The sequence below is a fragment of the Ovis canadensis genome, chromosome 23 (genome assembly GCF_042477335.2).
Source record: "Ovis canadensis isolate MfBH-ARS-UI-01 breed Bighorn chromosome 23, ARS-UI_OviCan_v2, whole genome shotgun sequence".
NCBI lineage: Eukaryota > Metazoa > Chordata > Mammalia > Artiodactyla > Bovidae > Ovis > Ovis canadensis.
Window position 1 is genome coordinate 15740127 of NC_091267.1, and position 20166 is coordinate 15760292.

At 45.9% G+C, this 20166-nt stretch overlaps 1 long non-coding RNA gene across 1 annotated transcript; it reads left to right on the plus strand.

The window, feature by feature from the left end:
* The first annotated feature begins 1261 nt into the window (after window positions 1-1261).
* On the plus strand, window positions 1262-15974 carry LOC138428498 (uncharacterized). The gene is made up of 3 exons (XR_011252468.1): window positions 1262-1568; window positions 9755-9856; window positions 15136-15974. It is a non-coding gene; the product is annotated as an uncharacterized lncRNA (long non-coding RNA).
* Window positions 15975-20166: the final 4192 nt, after the last annotated feature.

Sequence of the window (20166 nt, forward strand, 5' to 3'; positions counted from 1 at the left end):
CTAACTGGTCAAACTGATCCCTTCCTCTGCCCCTGCACACACATGTGCTGGTCTGACAGGCATAATCACCACTGAAGATAGAGTAAACACCCAAAGGGAAGGGTGGGAACAGGAGGCTCTCACTGGCTGTTTTCTCTCAACATTTGGGGTATACATGTAGTTTACATATGAGAGGCATATTCATTCTCACTACTTGCAGTCAAAACACAATGGAATGAGAACAAAAATACGTTTTTAAGGCTAAGATAAAATAGTTTTAAAATATTGTTTATCTGATCCTTTAACGTATATAGTAGTGTAGTGTTAGTCACTCAGTTGTGTCCGAATCTTTTCTATCCCATGGACTGTAGCCTGCCAGGCTCCTCTGTCCGTGGGATTTCCTAGGCAAGAGTACTAGAGTGGATAGACATTTCCTTCTCCAGGGAATCTTCCTGACAATGATCGAACCTGGGTCTCCCACATTGCAGGCAGATTCCTTACTGTCTAATCCACCAGGGAAGCCCTTAATTATGTGTATGTTTATGGTAAATAAAGCATATTAGTGCAGTAGTTGTACACATTTATGTGAAATCAATGAGTTATTTGGGCAGGTGTTTATTTTTAAAAATATGACAGAAATACATCATCAAAAGTTTGGAAGGGACTTCCCTGGCAATCCAGTGGTTAAGACTCCATGCTTCCACTGCAGGGGCACAGTTTCCATCCCTGGTCAGGAACTAATGTCCTGCATGCAACCTAGTGGCCAGAAATAAAGTGTGTACAGCTTGAGGGCTTTTAGTATATTCCTAGACTTGTGCGTGCATCACCATAATTTTTTTAAGTTTAGAAATTATAGATTTAAACTATTGTACCAACAATACCATCTCCATGCAGAAGAAACAGAACTAGGGCAGAAAAAGTATCCATAGATGTGCTTAAATAATGAATGTAACTGTGACCCTTAGCGTCCGCTTGGATTCACCAGCCGCTCTTAGAATGCAGAGCTGCCTGGGAGACATCACAAGCTGAGTCAGCAATGGCCCATTCACATCTTAGTATGAAAGATTCCAATCACTTCCTGTCTGCTAGCAGTCAGGCACCACTGAAAATGAAAGCTGGGTAGAAAGAAGAGGAATGAGAAGTTGCTGCTTGTAGAGAACGCCAGCTGCACTAGGGACTTGCTGAACCCAGCAGTGGAATCTCACCTCCACATCTGGCTGGTGCTCAAGGCCCCTCCGCCTTTCCACCCTCCAGAGCTGAGTCAGCTTCTTTTGAAACAGACGCAGCTTTAAAATATGGCTCAAGTCCTAGTCGTTTGTTACAACAGTGTTGTATGTTCTTAAGTGAGACTTCCTTTTTTGGAATCTTGTAATCTAACTTAACTTTAGCAGTAGAGATAAATGTCATTCATCTTACATTTGGGTATGTATTCTGCCAGATATTATTTTTAAACATATGTTACACTTCTTTTTTTTTTTTCCCTTATTTGAGACTATGTAGATTTTTTTTTTTTTCACTAAAATATGTCGTGTCTTTCGTTGGTTCCTTTCATTGGAGACTGGCCTTGGAAACTGAGACATGGACACTGGGTATGTTCATTCATTGTTACCAGAGTCTGGTTATTATTTTAATATGCACTTTCTTGACCAGAGAATTCAAAGTTGCTCATTTATTTGTTGACTCTTTTTCCTTCTTCCTCTACCTATTCTTTCTTATGCTATTTGAATGTTTTTCTATGAGGATGTGTATCATTCTTGATTTGTAGGGAATCCCTAAAATTGAACATTGGGGGTGGGTGAGTTGGGAGGTTGGCATTGACATATGTACACACTGTGTACAAAATAAATAACTAATGAGCACCTCCTGTACCGCGCAGGGAACTTGGTGCTCTGTGGTGACCTAAATGGGAGGGAAATCCAAAACACAGGGGACATACATATGCATCTGGCTGATTCACTTAGCCGTACAATAGACACTGACAGAGCAGTGTAAGGGAGCTATACTCCAACTAAGAAAAATTTCTAAATCTAATATTGACATAATTGTAGTACATAGTTATCCTGTTTGGTCATTGGCTTCTAAGTTTTACTTATTTTTCTGGCATATAGAAGTTTAAAATTTTTAGGAGTCAAGTATCTTTACCTTTTACTGTATATTTTTATTTTACTATTATACCAAAGATATTTATTCACCTATATATTTACTTCCTTGTCTTACAACTCTTCCCTTTTTTCGTTCTTTCATCTCTAAGTAGTAGTGTAGTGTTAGTTGGGTTGGTTTTATGAAAGCGCTCTAAATTTGTTTGATTTTATTTACAAAGTATTAACAATTATGCCACTGATTTTAAAAGTTATTTTTATCTTTAATTCTTATAAAAACTCTGGGCTTCTCCTCTGTCCACTAATACCCCTGCCTATTGCTGTACTACTCAATGAAGCAAACATTCTTTTTTATGTATTAAAGTATTAATACATCTTTGTATGTTTTTAATCATAGGAGCGCAGGCATAGAGTTAAATAAAGGTTTGAGGCTTATATGAAAAATAGCAGCCTCCATTTCACCCTTACCCTACCTTGTTCTTATCTGTCAGAAGAAATATTTTAAATGATTTTCCTGGATTTTTTTTCCTGCTAATTTTCTTGGCTGTTCTTATTATTTCTCTAGATAAACTTTGGAACTATTTTGACAAAAAAGTCCTTTAAAAATTCTGTAAAAAATTTTTATTGAAACTTAATAAATTAAATTTGAGATCACTTATTTATAATACTGATGCTTTCTTTCCTGAGAGTCTTCCCATTTACTAAAACCTTTCCTGCCCATTGTTGAACCTGTGGAATCCCCCTATCTCATCCAGATCCTCTCTGATGATTCTTTTTCAATGAAACCCTAAGTATTGTGTGTGCACATTATTCAAAGAGCAAAGGTACATACATCCACGTGCATACATACATACGCACACACACACATATATACACCTTTACTGTTTTAATAATATGTCTCTTGAAGTGCTCTTAGTCATTAAGAATAACTTTGTTTCCTCTACGCTTTTGTTTCATAGCCACTCATCTTAGCCGATGTACAGTAAACAGTGGTGATCATGCAGCAGAGGTTGTCTTTGTTTCCTGGCCGCCACCTTGTCAAAACAATGCTCAAGGTCACTGGCACCAGTTGCAAAGAATAAATAAGTGGTATTGGCATCCAAAATACAGAACCTTGGGCAATATTTTATGTTTAATATATCAAAATCTTGCAGACGTGATTCCTTCAAAGCACTGTGGTCTGATCATTCAGTGTTCAGGATGAACACTTTAGGAGAGAACCAGAAATGTGAACGCAGAGTTAAACGTGTAGGTTTTCATAGCGGGGTGATGATCTGTATTCTCTCCTGCCCAGCTGAGGTCATGTTCTCGATGCCAGTGGACAGGCCTGATGCCAGCACAGACGTGTCCACCCACAGGTCTCTCCCCCTCTCTCACACATACACACACGTGCGCGCGCGCGCACACACACACACACACACACACCCCTTCAATCAGCCACCTCTGTTCACCCATAACTCCAGCTTGAATCTCTCCTTTCCTGGCGGAGTCCTACCTACCCCACGTGACTGCTTTTCTGCCTCCCTGTGATAGCTGTTTTATTTTTGGCTTATTCTTTATAGTACAAATCACAATGATATCATATAGCCATTTGTATAGTCTTTGTTTTTTGATTAATGGTCTGTGAAGGATACAATCTCGTCTTTGTTACTGTGGCATTTTCCTTTTTGGGAACTTTCTACACCTAACATGAGCACAGAGAGGGTAACAGAACATTTGTTACATGGAATAGAGTGAAATATTGGTAGCACCTAAATGACTAACAATTGGAGCACAGGAAGGAGTGCATTTAAATCATTAAAAGTTTATTTTCAAAGAGTTTTAAGGGCGAGGGAAATTGCTTCTTTTGATGGCAGTAGGTTTATATAAATCAAAGGTAATATAAAGGTACAAGAAAATTGCTGGAAAGAAATACATCAAAATGTCCACAGTGGTTTTTCCTGGAGTGAAGAACTAAGCTTTTGTGTGTTTACTTTTAAATGGGCATGAATTCATTTTACAGTCAGGAAAAAATAGGTTTTTTGCTTTCTTTTTAAGCTGACTTAAAATATTTAGGGCTGAGTTACTGGGAAAAGTACCTCTGAGGAATAAGAAAACAAAACTAGGTTTAAAAGCAAGAGATTTCAATAAAATAACATTTAAAATATTTGTCCAAAGAGAATCCTGATCAGGAGACGGGTAGTAGATTGTGATGTTTCTACCTAGTGGACCACATTAGACAGAGAAGTGAATGAAACAGAGACACACATATTCACATGGAGAGAGTGTGTGGGACAATGTTGAGGTGACAATATACACCATTTATAGAGTAAAGTCAATAGAAATGAATTCTATCAATATTTGAAACACATAACATACACATGCAGATGAACTGCTTATGACTTCCTACGACCCTGAACTGGGTCTGCTGGTCCCTCCCATTAGGAGGGCAGGGGGTGTCCTCGGTGGGTGGCACTGCCCTGGCAACTCTCCCGGGAGCACGGGGCGGGCCTCCCCCTGCAGCACCAGCTGAAGGAGGGGCTGCTTACAGGGGACCCAGCGGTGTCCATTCTCTTTGCCAAGCGCCTTCCCATAAAGCCTGTCACCTCAGCTCGCGCAGGTTTAATGTCTCCTATGTTAGGAAAAAGTAATAATTGCTTAAGTACAGAGAAGGGCTTCCCACATGGCACTACTGATAAAAAAAAAAACCTGCCCGGCAATGCAGGTGACATAAGGGATGTTGGTTTGATCCCTGGGTCAAGAAGATCCCCTGGAGAAGGAAACGGCAGCCCACTCCAGTATTCTGGCCTAGAGAATCCCATGGACAGAGGAGCCTGGTGGGCTACAGTCCATGGGGTCACAAACAGTAGGATATGACTGAAACACACAGACAGATATAGAGAAAACACATTTATTTGATAAACACTGGTGCCAGGGAAACAGGGAAGATGGGAGCCTGACGCAGTGCAGGCGTGAAGCATGGCACTTAAGCTCCTTACATTTATGCCCATCCACTGATAATCTTCTCACCTAATTTTAGCCAAAAGGCTCAGCCTCCACTCCAGCCATCCCATCTTACTCAAGAAACCATTTCTCCCCTCGACATAGCCGTGAAGGGATCAAACAGAAGAAACTTGCTAAAAGGCAAATGGAGACGAGGACGCATGACCCCCATCATCTGCTACCTGGAGGTGGGTGCGGGTGGGTGAAGGATCACCCCCAGAGTGAGCGGGGTGCCTTGCCTGCTGAAGCCACACTTCCACACAGCACTCCTTCCCGGGCACACTCACACACTCATACACGCGCAGACACACCCACACACACTCACAGTCCCACGTTCACACACCCACATTCATATATGCAGCCTCATGCTCACATGCACTCACGCAAGTACACACTCGTGCACCCTCACCCTTACACACATAAGCAGGCTGTCACACTTGCACACACAGTCCCCCATGAGTCTGGAAAAAATGGTGAACTTGATTTCCACACCCCACGGTTGAGAACTGACCCACTTCAGCTATGTTTACAAAGGTTATGAGCTAAGCCAAGGAAATGATCCAGACGTAGAAAACCGACCATAGGGAACAAGATCCTCCCGACCCAGATTCCTGACAGCGCTTCCATGGAGGGTGTGGGCCGAGCACGGGTTTCTTTCTTGTGTCTCACCCAGATGGGGCTGGTCAGGACATCTCGGCTGTCTTGCAAATTGATATTGATCACTTCAGAAGGCATCATCAGGCATGGTTCAACCTGGTGGCTAAAATGGCCAAAACGATGGCTCCCCTGGGCAGGCTGCCTTCTACACTGCCGGCCTGACCCTGCTCTTGGATTAAAGGTCAGATTCAAACTGGTCATAGGAGCCAGCATGAGTGCCCACGTTTACCGCCCAGCCTCCCGTCATATGGCTGAGGGATCGCCAATAGCAAATAAACATCCTACAGTTTGGGAATAACACAGAAATCATATTATATTGACACTTTAAGACCTAAAATTTAATTACAAATCCCCAGGACACGATTCGTATATGTAAAACCCATGCTTTATCTAAACCCATAAGCTGGTATGGCATGAATTTGGATTACTTTATTATTTTTTAGAAAGTCTCATTTGCAGCTGACAAAAAGATAATGATTGTGAAAGATAACTTGGTCTCTTGTTTATATTCAAGAACCCACGCCGATTAAAGTGATCTTGTAAAAGGGCTTGAATAGGAGGATAAATCAGCATTGGTGTCAGTGCATCTTATTTCGGTAATAGTCACTATGGAAACAAATCACTGACCTATTTCTTTTCAAGCCTCCAAGTAAACAACAGGGTCTCCACTTTTTTTTGTCTCCTGTTCCCTTTGGACAGGAATTTCTGGTACAGAATGTCCCTAAAGCACTTTTTACTGAAACCTATAGTTTTTCCCTCCATGCTTATTTTAGTCGTTATAAACATTGTCAGCCTCTTTGTGGATTTCTTCCATGGAAGGCGCCCAGGACCTTCAGCTCCCTCCTTCAGAATCCTGGGGGCTCTGGGCGGGGGCTCGCTGGGCCTGGCTCGGAGGCGGTGATGCAGGGGTGCAGACGTCAGGAGATGCCCGGTGCAGTAAGTCAGCAGAGCTCCCCTTGAGTGTCTTTTCTTGCCACGCGGATCTGTAATTACAGACAAACAGGAATGTCACAGAAGGTCATCTTCCACACGAAGCTGCTGATTCAGGGAAGAACAAACGAACTATTAACATGTGTGTGTTCCTTTCCTTGTCCTCAGCCCACATCCTAAATCCATTTTACGTTTGGCTGAAGCCAGAAGTTTCTAAATATAGACGCTGTTCCCCCTCTGCACTAACGAGCGCCCCTGCGGGGCTATCGTGCAGGCGCACACCGCGCCCGCCCAGCCGGGACACCGGCAGAGCTGGGCTCCTTGGCCCGAACCGTATCCTGCCCCGCGCCCCCAAGGCCACGCTCTTGCTGAGGTATCAGAAGGAAGTACACCCTGTTTAACTTTATTGATGGCCTGCTAGTTTTATGACCTGTAAATCCCTCCTCTTCACTTGTTTATTGTGTGAGATGGAAAATTACATAATAAAGGGGGGGGGGGAGACACACATATAGAAATAAGCTTTTTTAAAATAAGACATAAAATATATACACCCCAAACAGTGCTCTCCAAGAGGGCAATAAAGAAATAAGAGATAAATCACCATCCCTCTGTGTAATGTATTATGAATAATGAGAGCAAAGTGGTCATAGTGATTTACTTTTCTTATCTGACAATTTTTTCTTCCCCATGGGAAAAGTTGTGACCTACGTGGCCTTGGTATCCTGGGAGAACTTCTTGTGGTTTCACTTCAAACATGACTTTCTTTGTAATGTTTGTAATCTCTAACAGAGCCATGATATCCAAACAACCACATCAAGGTGATACCAGAGCGATTGTTTGGAAAGTGGGAAAAAAGTAACCTGAAAACGTGGTGGGTGTTTGCAAACATAGCCCCCTTCTCCACCTGCCCTTGTCCTGGCCCTTCGCAGTGGGACTCTGCAGCTCCTCCCGCTAAGAGGCAGAGGCAGTTTCATCGCTTTTCAAATCTGGGCCAGCCTTGGGACTCTCTTGGGCCTCCAAGTATGGCACAAGTGATGATCCACTGGCTCCCAGCCTAAAGCCTCGCAGAGACTCACAGGATTTTACTCCCGTAGAGCCCCTGCCGTGAAAACACACCCGGGACGGTGACCGCAGGGTGAGAGAGAGCACAGGAGAACTGAGGCGTCCCAGCTGACGCGGAGCTGACTGCAGAGACATGAGGGACCCTAACTCAGAAGACAGTCTAGCAGAGTTCAGCCTCAGGGGCTGACCCGTGGAATCATAACTGTGTACTTGGCTCTCATTTTAAGCTACTAAGTCGGGCTACTTTGTTACACAGCGGTAACTATCTGGTACACCTCTTCTGTCTCATTTAATAACTCTCCCATCCCCCAGTAAAGGCTTGATGTTTTGCAAAAAGTCCTGGTCAAAGAAACAAGAGACCCAGATCCTAGTGCTGACTCTCAGATATTACTTTTTTGAGTATCAGTTTCCTTGTCTATATGACAACATACAAGTTGCTTCAACTGGAGCATCTTTATGAAAGAAACTGACACAGCAGCTTAAATTCTTACACATATCAGTGCGGATGCCTTTAAGAGGCACATCTAACAAATCTAGTCGTATAACAAATACACCACTTGACTCAGAAATCCCACCTTTTTGCTCTTGTGCTACGGAACTAAACACATGAATATACTAGTGTTTACATTCAAGGTTGTCTAGTGCAGGAGGATTTGTATGGCAAAAATCAGGAAAAAACCTGAATGCCCATCAAGGAAAACGGTTGGACAAATAGTGGTATATTCATACATAACATTTTCTGCAGCTATTTAAAGAATTCTCTACAAGAACTTTCATGAGGTATTTTTTTTTAAGTGAGCAAAGTGAATTTCATGGTATAATGCCGTTTGTATACGAGAAACAAAACAAAACAAAAAAACCTTTATAAGAGGATGCAGTTTTTATATACTTGTTTGGCCATGAAGAATGGTTCAGAAGTATACAGACCAAGCTGACTGCCTGGTTTGGAGGGAGCAGTTTATACCAGCAAAAATGCTGAAACAACCTCCGTGCTTAGATTTAAGAGTTTAGTTTAATTATGGCAGGTTCATACAGAGGCAGACCTGGCAAATGCTGTGGGTAAGTTCTCGACACCCCAATAAGCCAAATACCGTAATGGAGCAGGCCACACGGATTTTCTGGTTTCCCAGGGCCTATAACACTCAAGTTTACATTGCACTGTAGTCCATGAGGTGTGCGATCACATTATGTCTAGAAACCTTAATTTAAAAATAGTTTGTTACTAAAGATTTGCTAAAAAATTCTGAACATCCTCTCAGCCTTCAGTGAGCTGCAATCCTTTCACAACAGTAGCATCAAAGTTCACTCCTTCATCCCAGATTCCCATAACAAACATAATGATGGAAATGTTTGCCACAGCATGAGAACTGGTGAAGTATGACACAGAGATGGGGAGTGAGAAAACGCAGTTGGAACATGGCACCGATAGACTTGTGCAGGGCAGGGTTACCACAAACCTCCAATTTCATAAAAACATAGTGTCTGTAAAGCATAATCTTGAAAGCACAATAAACAAGGTCTGCCTGTAGTGAAATGATATTCAGCTGTTAATGGTATATAACACATGAAAATAACTATATACAATATATTAAAAATAATGATATTGATAAACAGGAAGCAGTATTAAAGGGAATACAGATTGATGATCTCACACATATCTCTTCAGAATCGATACAACCAATTAGCCACAGGTAACTTTTTAATGATCATGAGCTTATGAGTGGCTTACCCTTATTTTTATGTATCTATATTTTCTAGCTAAACTAACATATGTTAAAGGGGGAAGAAATAGGCCCGAATAGAGATATTTAGTGATTCAATAGAGTTGAGTGAAACAGATGGAAAGAACCAGAGGGGCCGGGATCTCTCATAAGCTCAATGACATCTCTGAATAATAGGGAGGTGAGACTATTTTGAATTGGAAATAGCGGCTTCAGATATTTAGTGAGTTGGGTGACCAGACAGCTATAATATCTCTGGCTCATACAAAGTGATGAGGACAAATGAGATAATTAATATTTATAAAGTGCCTTAACATCCTGCAGGAAATGCTGCTGTATGATAATACCATCCTTCTCAACTCAGATGGGCACACACAACCACTTTCTGATCCCACTGTTCAAGATCATCTGCGTATTTCCTAGCCAGTAAGTATGGTCTTTGTTTTTTTCCCAGACGAGAAAACCAGGATCTGAGAAAGATGTTATATTTCTTCTTACTGTAAATTTTGTAAGTGAAAACAAGAGACTGTTTTTACCTTCTGAGAGTACACCTGTGCTGGAATAGATGCTTTTCATGAAAATATCAGCCTTGAGTAACTCTTTTTCAGCCAAGTATAAAAGACCCAGAACACAAGGTGTGGGTTAGTTCCTCAGTTTTACTGACTCTTTGCGACCCGTGGACTGTACCAGCCAGGCTCCTCTGTCCATGGGATTCTCCAGGCAAGACCATTGGAGTGGGTTGCCATGCCCTTCTCCTGGGTATCTTCCAGACCCAGGAACTGAACCCGGGTCTCCTGCATCTCCAGCAGAGTCTTTACCCTCTGAGCCACCAGGCAAGAGGAGTTTATAATTAAGAGAATGATACAGCACAGATTGAGACTGAGGTAATGCAGATCAGGTGGGCAGGGTGAGCACAGAAAGAGACTGAGCTGCTTCTGCAGCTTCTGCCCTCCTGTATCTATGCGCTGGCCACCAGGTAGCTCTCCCCAGAGCCAGGAGATTAAGTACCCGGACAGGAAACTCCCTGATATTCCAGCTACAACAACCGCAGGACAAGTCATAATGAAAGGGAACATTTCTGGGAGTGCCTGGCCCTCTGCTGAAAGGCACCATTCCCTTTCTGCATCTGGCATTGGAATTAACAAGGGAACCTCCGCTAAAAAGCTGGATCAGAACAGGCCTATAGGGGGAGCTCTCAGGCCTGTGATCACCATCAATTACTCCAAACAGGAAGAAACAGGCCTGTATCTCGGACAGGAAGGCGCCTCCACTTTCCATCCAGCAGGAAGAAGACACCATCTCTCCACTGGACCACGGCCCAGTCAATCAGCCGCTGCAGCAGCCCAGCCAATGGGAAGCTCTGCGCTTTGGACTCGCAGGTCCTCCAGCGAACTCTTTTGGTCTTCCCAGCTCTTCCCAAGCCCCGCCCCCACCTTTCCCTATAAAAGCAAGTTTCCCTTTCTTGTTTCCTGAATTTTCCTACGGTCTGCCATATCTTGAGTTGCAATTCCTCTGGTTATTCCCAAAGAAACTCACTTTAACTGAGAAAGATAACTGGCTATTTTATTACTAAAGTTGCCAGTCCTGTTCCTTAGTGTTTTACAAATGCTATAAAGGCTTGTGCGTGAACCATAAGCGTCCTAAAATGCAACTTAGTACATTGCTATCAGTTTTGTTTTACTCTTGGGGGAAAAAATCATTATTTCTTCTACTTAGACTCACTGCAAGTCTTGTGAGCTCAGTCGCTCGGTCACGTCCGACTCTTTTGCGACCCCACAAATTATAGACCTCCAGGCTCCTCTGTCTATGGGATTTCCCAGGCAAGAATACTGGGTTGCCATTCACTTCTCCAGGGTATCTTCCTAACCCAGGGATCAGACCCGAGTCTCCTGCATTGGTAGGTGAATTGTTTACCACTGAGCCACCTGGGAAACCCAATTGCAAGTCTTAACACATTGAAAACATTGCAACTACAAAGCTGTCATTTCAAACTTATTGTTGCTGGGAGGAAAGAGGGGGAGAAAGGATAGTTACAGAGTTTGGGATAGACAGGTACAGCTATATTTAAAATGGATAACCAACAAGGACCTATTGTATAGCACAGGGAACTCTGCTGAATGGTATGTGGCAGCCTGGATGGAAGGGGAGTTTGACGGAGAATGGATTCATGTATATGTGTGGCTGGGTTCCTTTGCTGTCTGCCTGAAACTATCACAATATTGTTAATAGGCTACAGCCTTTCTTGAGGGCTTCTTGGTAGCTCAGTCAGTAAAGAATCTGCCTGCAGTGCAGGAGACCCGGGTTCGATCCCTGGGTCAGGAAGATCACCTTGGAGAACAGAATGGCTAACCATTCCACAGTATCCTTGCCTGGAAAATCCCATGGACAGAGGAGCCTGGTGGGCTGCAGTACGTGGGGTCACGAAGAGTCAGGCACAGCTGAGCAACTAATACTTCCTTTCACTTTCAGTTAAGTTCAGGCATTCAGTCATGTCTGAATCTGCGACCCCATGGACTACAGCATGCCAGGCTGTACTCCGATATAAAATAAAGAGTTAGAAAAAAAAAAAAAAACCTTGTCATTTTAGGGCATAAGCCATAAGGACGCTCGCTTTCTGGCTCACCCTCTGGATGGCTGAATGGTAGCCGGGTCTGTCAGTGTGTCTGTGGGCGTGCATTTTCGTATGTATTCCTTCCTCAAGAGTCACCAGTGTGTAATTTCCTTGGAGTAAAAGGCAGACATCTAAGGTTGCTTTTTTTCCCCTAACGTTGAAACTTGCCCTTCAATCACATCGCTGTTGCTCATTCAAGCCTCAGTCCTGGTTGCCTCGCTTTAATATTTTATACACATATTTTATCAATGTGAGCGGTAGGGCACCGTGACTATTGCCATAGGAATGAATTGCTGTCATGAGAACAAAGCCTCAGAAATCACTCTTTAAAACTGTACTTAAAAGCAGTTATTGTTTGGGAGATGGTTTGCAGCCAGGATTAGAATTTTTTTCCCCAGAAATTACATTCCGAGAACAATGAAAACAATCCCAGGGCTGAGAAGTGTGGCCTTTATTCAACGTCAGGTCTGTACTCACAGTCCGGCAACTGTGAACGTTCCCTTTCTCTGCGTGTGAAAGATCTGGGTCAGTGGAAAAGTTGGTCCTGGATTTCATCGGGAGAGGACATCTATTGTTAGAAGGCGCATCTTCCTGCCAGCAGGCGAGTCTGAGAACAGGCAGGTCTGGGAGCCTTCAGGGTTAGAGAGAGCCTGTATAGAACAGGTATCGGATTTAAAATCACCCCTATAAAATAAATAAATAAATAAATAAAATCACCCCTATAAAACAGGCAGTGTGTGTTTTGATATTAGCAGTGTGAGTAAATCACACTTTTTAAGAAGTCAAACTCTGAGTGTAAATGACAAGATTGCTGTCGACATCACTCACTGGAACCTCTGTGCCCAGAGGCTGTGACAACTGATTGAAGGCAGCTGCCTGCGCAGCTGTGGTTGACCCAGGTATGAGTCAGACACGCAGAGCCCAAGGTCAGGGTAGACGCGAATGACACAGAGTCTATTTTGAGGATAAACTACCGAAAGGAACTTGCTGACCAAATGTTTCAATTTGAAAAACAGAATCCCCTCACTCAGGGCTAGCAGCTGGACTGGCAAGACAGTGTTTCCCGATTGTATGGTTTGTGCAAGGCATCCCTGGGCCCTTCGTCTGGAAACTGTCCCTGCAGGCCCTCCACGTGCTCGTGTGTCGTGTAGATGGCGGTGAAGAAAGGACAGAGAATCCCCAGCTCAGGGCTTTGGCAACTGGTGGAGGAGGCAGGCATCTCCCCACGCAGAGGGCCGCAAAAACCAGGCTCGCTGGAACTTGTGCTGGACGCTGAGAAGAAGCAAAGGATGCTCTGAAAGAGCGTGACTGGTGGGCCTGAGGCCCATGGGCGCAGGGTCGCCGGGAGGCCCCCTGTCAGTGACACGTGAGCCGAGACTCAACATGCCAGTGGGGAACCCTTCGCCCACTCGACTGTGTTCAGTCTGCACATCCGTCCTGGTTGAAGGTGACATGGGGCCTGTTTGATGGCTGTTGTTGAACAGTTTCCTGTGGAGTAACACCTGTATGCCAGAGAAGCTGCCCAGGTGTAACTCAAGAGCAGGCAGCTAATGATTAAAGACAGAAATGAGGGATGAGATGTCCCATTTGCGGTTTTCGTGTGCCACCAGTCTGTGTGGACGTCATGACTGGCGCGGAGAGCAGACTCCTCCAGGCTGGGTTGACTTGCTCTGCACAGGCATGCATTTGTAGACAGACGCACCCGCTGCAGGCTCCCTGACCCTGCGGAGTCACGGAGCCGGTGAGCACTGCCGAACCTCGGGTGTCCGAGCACTCCTGAAGGCGTTCATGCTGGCCCAGAAACAGAGCTCAAGCATCTTCCCTTCATCTTTAATTTCCTCCCACCTGTGTTTCCATCCACTTTAGCCTTCTGATTAAGAAGGCTGAGTACTGAAGAATAAATGCCTTCCAATTGTAGTGCTGGAGAAGACTCCTGAGAGTCCCTTGGACTGCAAGGAGATCATACCCATCAATCCTAAAGGAAATCAACCCTGAATATTCATTGGAAGGACTGATGCTAAAGCTGAAGCTCCGATACTTTGGCCACCTGATGCAAAGAGCCGACTCATTGGAAAAGCCCCTGATGCTGGGAAAGACTGAGGGCAGGAGGAGAAGGGTATGACAGAGGATGACATGGTTGGATGACATCATCGACTCGGTGGATATGAGTTTGAGCAAGCTCTGGGAGATGGTGAAGGACAGGGAAGCCTGGCGTGCTGCAGTCCATGGGGTTGCAGAGTCAAACATGACTGAGAGACTGAACACCCCTTGGCCATCCTCTTGGGCTCTTGATGGCTCAGTTTTAGTCTGAGAAAAGCGCTCCAGAACCAGAGTCCAGCTGAGTCACCCCTGGTTCCCACCGGGGCCTTCCCTGCTCACCTGCCAACCCCAGTGCCAGGTAGAGCCACTCAGAACCCTCCTTCTGGGAGTGGATGTTTCCCAGGGAACCCTTTTCAGGAAGTTTGCTCCTGGCATCTTTCTAACAATCAGAAAGTTGGAACCAAACAGTCCCTGGAGCTCGGCCCCCAGAAAAGGACACGTGCTGCCCGTGGACGTGACCGGCCCTGCTCTTGATGAATCACAGAGGCTGTGATCCGAAGCGGGCTGCCCCAGTGTCACGCCAAGGGGCTGCTCTTGTGGTGCCATTTCTGTTGCTTACTGCACGTGTCTCTGTATGTGTGTAAGTCACCATGTTTTCTGATAATAGCTCTGAGCAGACGTGGTATCAGTGGCCATAAAACAGAACCTCTTGTGGAAAACCCAGAAGAGCAGCACAAATAACCACTAGTGAGGCGCCATAGCATATGAAAGCTAATTAAAAATGACATTAAACACCACGTTTCATTCTCTGGGTTTCATTCTCTGGAGCTCCAGGGTGAGTCCACGGTCCCCTCCCCACTTTGCTCTCTCTGGCACCTGTTCCAACCCCCACACGGAGGTCTTCTTGTTGCCTTGAAGCCTGAGAGATTTAGAAAGACGATGGATTGTACAATTTCACCTCAAGGACTTATTCTTGGGAAAATGACTCATGTTTATGAAGGGTCTAGTCAAATGAGAAATGAATCACTCCTACTTGCTTTGTCTCCCTTTCCAGGACAGGCTCAACGGTATTTGGAAGAAGAAGAGAACAGAGGTTAATGAGAGAACCAAGCGTCTGATACCTCGAGCCCCCACACACACAGAGACCTGCACAAAAAAAAAGCTGGATGCTAATGGATTTGACCTACATTAAGTTTCCAGAAGAATCTTTCCCGGGACTTCTTGGTATTTCCATGTTTCTAGCACAAGGCAATCACAGATGCAACCCCAAAGTTTGAGTTTATAAGCAACTTTGATGCAATCTGTAGCTCATGAAGCTTGCGTCCTGGCAATAGGAAAACTTATCATGGCGAAGATCTGCTGACATCAATTCCTTTTATAATTTACTTGTTGGCGCAAGGAGAGACAGACTCTGTGCTATTGTTTTCCAAGTGTGGGATCTGGGTCAGTCTGACCTACAGGTTGACAGGTGGCCCTGGAATTACCTGTGACTCTGAAGAGGAAGGAATGGAACACACTGGTACTAAGGGCCTGCTTGGCTCCTGGTCCACAGTTTCCAGGCTCCAGAGATGGCGTCTGCCTTTTGGACAATAATCTTTGAGATATTCCTGCTTCCCTGCCACAAGGCACATGGAGGGGACAACAGGCAGACTCTGGATATCTCCTGTGGAAAGCAGGAAGTTTGAAGTGCTTTGGTTAACCTCACTGTTGTCCTAAAGACAGGCTGACTCCCAGCACCCCCACCCACCCACCCCCAGGGCAGGAATGACAGTCGTGCTAAGGAGACAGGGTTGTCTTGTAACACAGTATAAGATTCAGCTGGAACACAGTGTGTGATTTTATTTTCTTCTTTTTCAGATTTTATTTATTTATGCATTAAAACTTTTTATTTTATATTGGGTACTTCCTTGGTGGTTCAGACAGTAAAGAACCTGCCTGCAATGCAGGAGACCCATGTTCGATCCCTGGGTCGGGAAGATCCCCTGGAGAAGGAAATGGCAACCCACTCCAATATTCTTGTCTAGAGAATCCCATGGACAGAAGAGGCTGTTGGGCTACATTCCATGGGGTAGCTGATTTACAATGCTGAGATGGTTTCGGGTGCCCAGTGAAGGGACTCAGCCGCACATAAACATGAATCCATTCTGCCTCAAACTCCCCTCCCATCCAGGCTGCCAGACACCCTGAGCAGAGTTCCCTGCGCTATACAGCAGGTCCTCGTTAGTTATGGTTTATTTTAGATTGGAGTGTAGCTGACTTGTAAGCGTGTGTGATTTTAAACCGGAGAAGGCGATGGCACCCCACTCCAGTACCCCTGCCTAGAAAATCCCATGGTCGACGGAGCCTGGTAGGCTGCAGTCCATGGGGTCGCTAAGAGTGGCCTCACATTGGAGCAGGGATCAGCGTATCCTTTTAAAACCATCCTGGGGATCCCTCAGGCACTAAAAATAACCTTTAACCCTTGTTTTGCCCCTGCAAGAACAAAACAGAAGTTGACAACCAGATCTCAGAGGTGAGCACTGGCAGACGGTGGCTGGGGTGTCTGGGTGCCTGGGGCTCTGGGAGGCGCAGCCGCCGGCAGGCAGTGGGCACAGGAGGAATCCCGAGCACGGCCGTGGGCAGGGCCACACAGGACGGGAGCGAGAGTGTCTGAAACCCGGCGGCTCTCTCCCTGGCCGGTGGGGCGGAGGCTCCCGGCTCGGCTCTCCTGCCGCCCAGGACTGGACCGGCGGCTGTCCCCGCGGCTGTCTCCGCGGCAGATGAGGCCTGGCGGCCTCCACAGGGCCCTCCAGGCTCTCCTTTTCCTTCCCTGCTTCTTAGGTAGAGCCAGGACGTGGCAGAGAACAGACGGAGTCAAACAGTAACCGTGGGATATAGAGGTCACCGACCAGCGGTGATTCATATCCACAAAATGTGTAACCAGTCAGCTCTAATCCTGGAGCTGGGCTTAATCTCTTTCTGGGACTTTAACGTGAGAAGGACACTATTTGTCCGCAGATAACATGAGTGAGCCACTTTAAGATCCTGATAAAAATATTTGCCAGTTGTATTTATCTTCGGAACGGAGCCCGTGCTCTGGGTTCCCTAGCGCTGATGCTAGTGGTCAGCACATGGCCTGGACCTCTGATATGACAGGCTTCCAGGACCAGGCCAGGACCCCTGTGAGATGGAAAACTAAAGCTTCAGTTCAGTTCAGTTCAGTTCAGTCGCTCAGTCGTGTCCGACTCTTTGCTACCCCATAAATCGCAGCACGCCAGGCCTCCCTGTCCATCACCAACTCCTGGAGTTCACTCAGACTCACGTCCATCGAGTCAGTGATGCCATCCAGCCATCTCATCCTCGGTTGTCCCCTTCTCCTGCCCCCAATCTCTCCCAGCATCAGAGTCTTTTCCAATGAGTCAACTCTTCGCATGAGGTGGCCACAGTACTGGAGCTTCAGCTTTAGTATCAGTCCTTCCAAAGAAATCCCAGGGCTGATCTCCTTGAGGAGCGTATATTTGCATTTCCTTGAATTTTTGGTTTACTGTATATATAATTATGAAAAGTGAAAATGTTAGTTGCTCAGTCATGTCTGACTCTTTATGACCCTATGAACTGTAGCCCACCAGGCTGCTCTGTCCATAGGATTTTCCAGGTAAGAATACTGGAGTGGGTTGCCATTTCCTTCTCCAGGGGATCTTCCCGACCCAGGGATCGAACCTGGGTCTCCTGCATTACAGGCAGATTCTTTACCATCTGAGCCATCAGGGAAGCCCCCATGTATAATAATGTATAATTATAGAAATCTGCTTTATGGGAAGTATATTAAAGTAGAAAAAAAGGAAAAATAGTTATGCACAATCTCATTACCCAGATATACCCACTGTTCATATTTTGCCATGTCTCCTCTGGAGTCTTTATTACTGTTTTTTTTTTTTTTAAGCATAATTGAAATCACTCCATATCTATAATTCTGGAAACTTTAAAAAATTTAACACGGCATAAAAATTTCCTGATGCATTAAACAGTTTTGTAAACACAAAATGTAAACAAAATTTTTAACGGTTGCATAAAGCTGAAATACATGGATGGGCCACACTTTAAATGTTCTTCCCTCTTAAATTGTGGTTTTAATCACATTAATCTTGGCTCCCACTCACTGAGCCCCCACTATTTGTAGACACTCTTCACGTCCATCTATAGACTGAAAGTGAAAGCGTTAGCCACTCAGTCATGTCTGACTCTTTGCAAGCCCATGGACTGTAGCCCACCAAACCCCTCTGTCCATGGGATTTCCCAGGCAAGAATACTGGAGTGGGTAGCCTTTCCCTTCTCCAGAGGATCTTCCCGATCCACGGTTGGAACCTAGGCCTCCTGCCTTGCAGGCAGCTTCTTCACCATCTGAGCCACATTGATTCCGGGTCTCTGGATTATCTGCTCTTAATTCTCAGATCAATGCATGGTGTGAATATGGCTGTTTTTCCACTATTCAGGATGAATAAACCAGGATCCAACAGGGACTGTTGGTCCTAATATAGATGCCAGGGCAGGTGACCCTACTGAGAAGGATCCCACCCCCATCTGAGTGGCCCCAAAGCCCATGTTCCACCTTCATACTCCTGGGCAATCTTCCCAGGTGCCCGGCTGAGGGTAGGGCCCAGAGCTTGGATTAGGGGCAGGACAGAGAGCTTTGTCTGCCGTCCAGGCTCTCACTGTACAGCAGGCCCTCAGACAGACACTGACACCCCCCCCACCCCGTCCTGCCCCTGCCACTGCCACCTTCCACTTTGGGAACTTTCCAATGTGCCTCCTGTTTTGTCTATAGGGACAAAACTGTTGAGTGTCCTTCTCTGCAGGCAGTACAGGGAGCCTGGCAGTTCTTTCCAAGCGGGGAGGAGGGCTTGGCGGGGGCAGGCACATGCCGTGGGCAAGGGCACGGCCTGCCTAGCCTCTCAGAGCCGCATGGACTGCACCCTCCTCGCACTAGCAGTTTGCAGCCGCAGGTGTCTGAGAATCACTGGACAACAGAATATTGTCCTTCTTTGGAAAGAAGGAGACTCTGACACAGGCTACAACCTGGATGGATCTTGAGGTCATTATGCTCATGAAATAAGCCAGGCAAATATTGTGTAATCCACTTATAAGAGGCACCCAGAGTTGTCAGATGCATGGAGACAGAAAGTAGCCTGCTGGGTATCAGGGTCTGGGGCAGGGAGTGGGGAGTTAATGTCTGATGGGTGCTGCTGCTGCTGCTAAGTCACTTCAGCCGTGTCCGACTCTGTGTGACCCGATAGACGGCAGCCCACCAGGCTCCCCCGTCCCTGGGATTCTCCAGGCAAGAACACTGGAGTGGGTTGCCATTTCCTTCTCCAATGCATGAAAGTGAAAAGTGAAAGTGAAGTCGCTCAGTCGTGTCCGACTGTTCGCGACCCCATGGACTGCAGCCCGCCAGGCTCCCCCGTCCCTGGGATTCTCCAGGCAGGAGGACTGGAGTGGGGTGCCATCGCCTTCTCCACTGATGGGTGCAGTTTCAGTTTTACAAGATGAAAACATGTGGGAAATGATGAGCCAAATGTGAACATTGTGTTGTGTATTTTATCCCAAAAAAACCCCCAAGCACCAGAGCTATTGTCTATTGATTTGGGCTTTGAAATCTCCTTGAAAAACTAATTTACTACAGTTGTGTGGAGACCCAGGGTCAAGAGAAAAATCACCTGGGCAGTGGCACGAACCACCTCAGAGGACACGCTTTGCCACCTGGCCCACGTCTCGCAGAGTCTGGGCTGAGCTCCAGGGTCCTCGGGCACTGCCGGAGCCAACCTTGGGTAGCATCGTCCTCTCCTCAGCCAGTGCCTCTGGGGCCTGCATCCGACTCTCCCCTCGCCGCTGATGCTCCATCCTCAGGTTTCATTTCAACAGTGGGTTCCAGAAAGTCACAACCATTGGAAACCACCAACCCAAGGGAATGAACAGCATTCCTAGAAAGCCCACTTGAGAGATTTGGAGGTGGGGTCCACACACCTCTCTCCTGGGGGAAGGATGGATGAGAGAGAAGGACAACAGATCCGGGGGCGCTCAGACAAACCCACTGAGACAGAAGGCACAC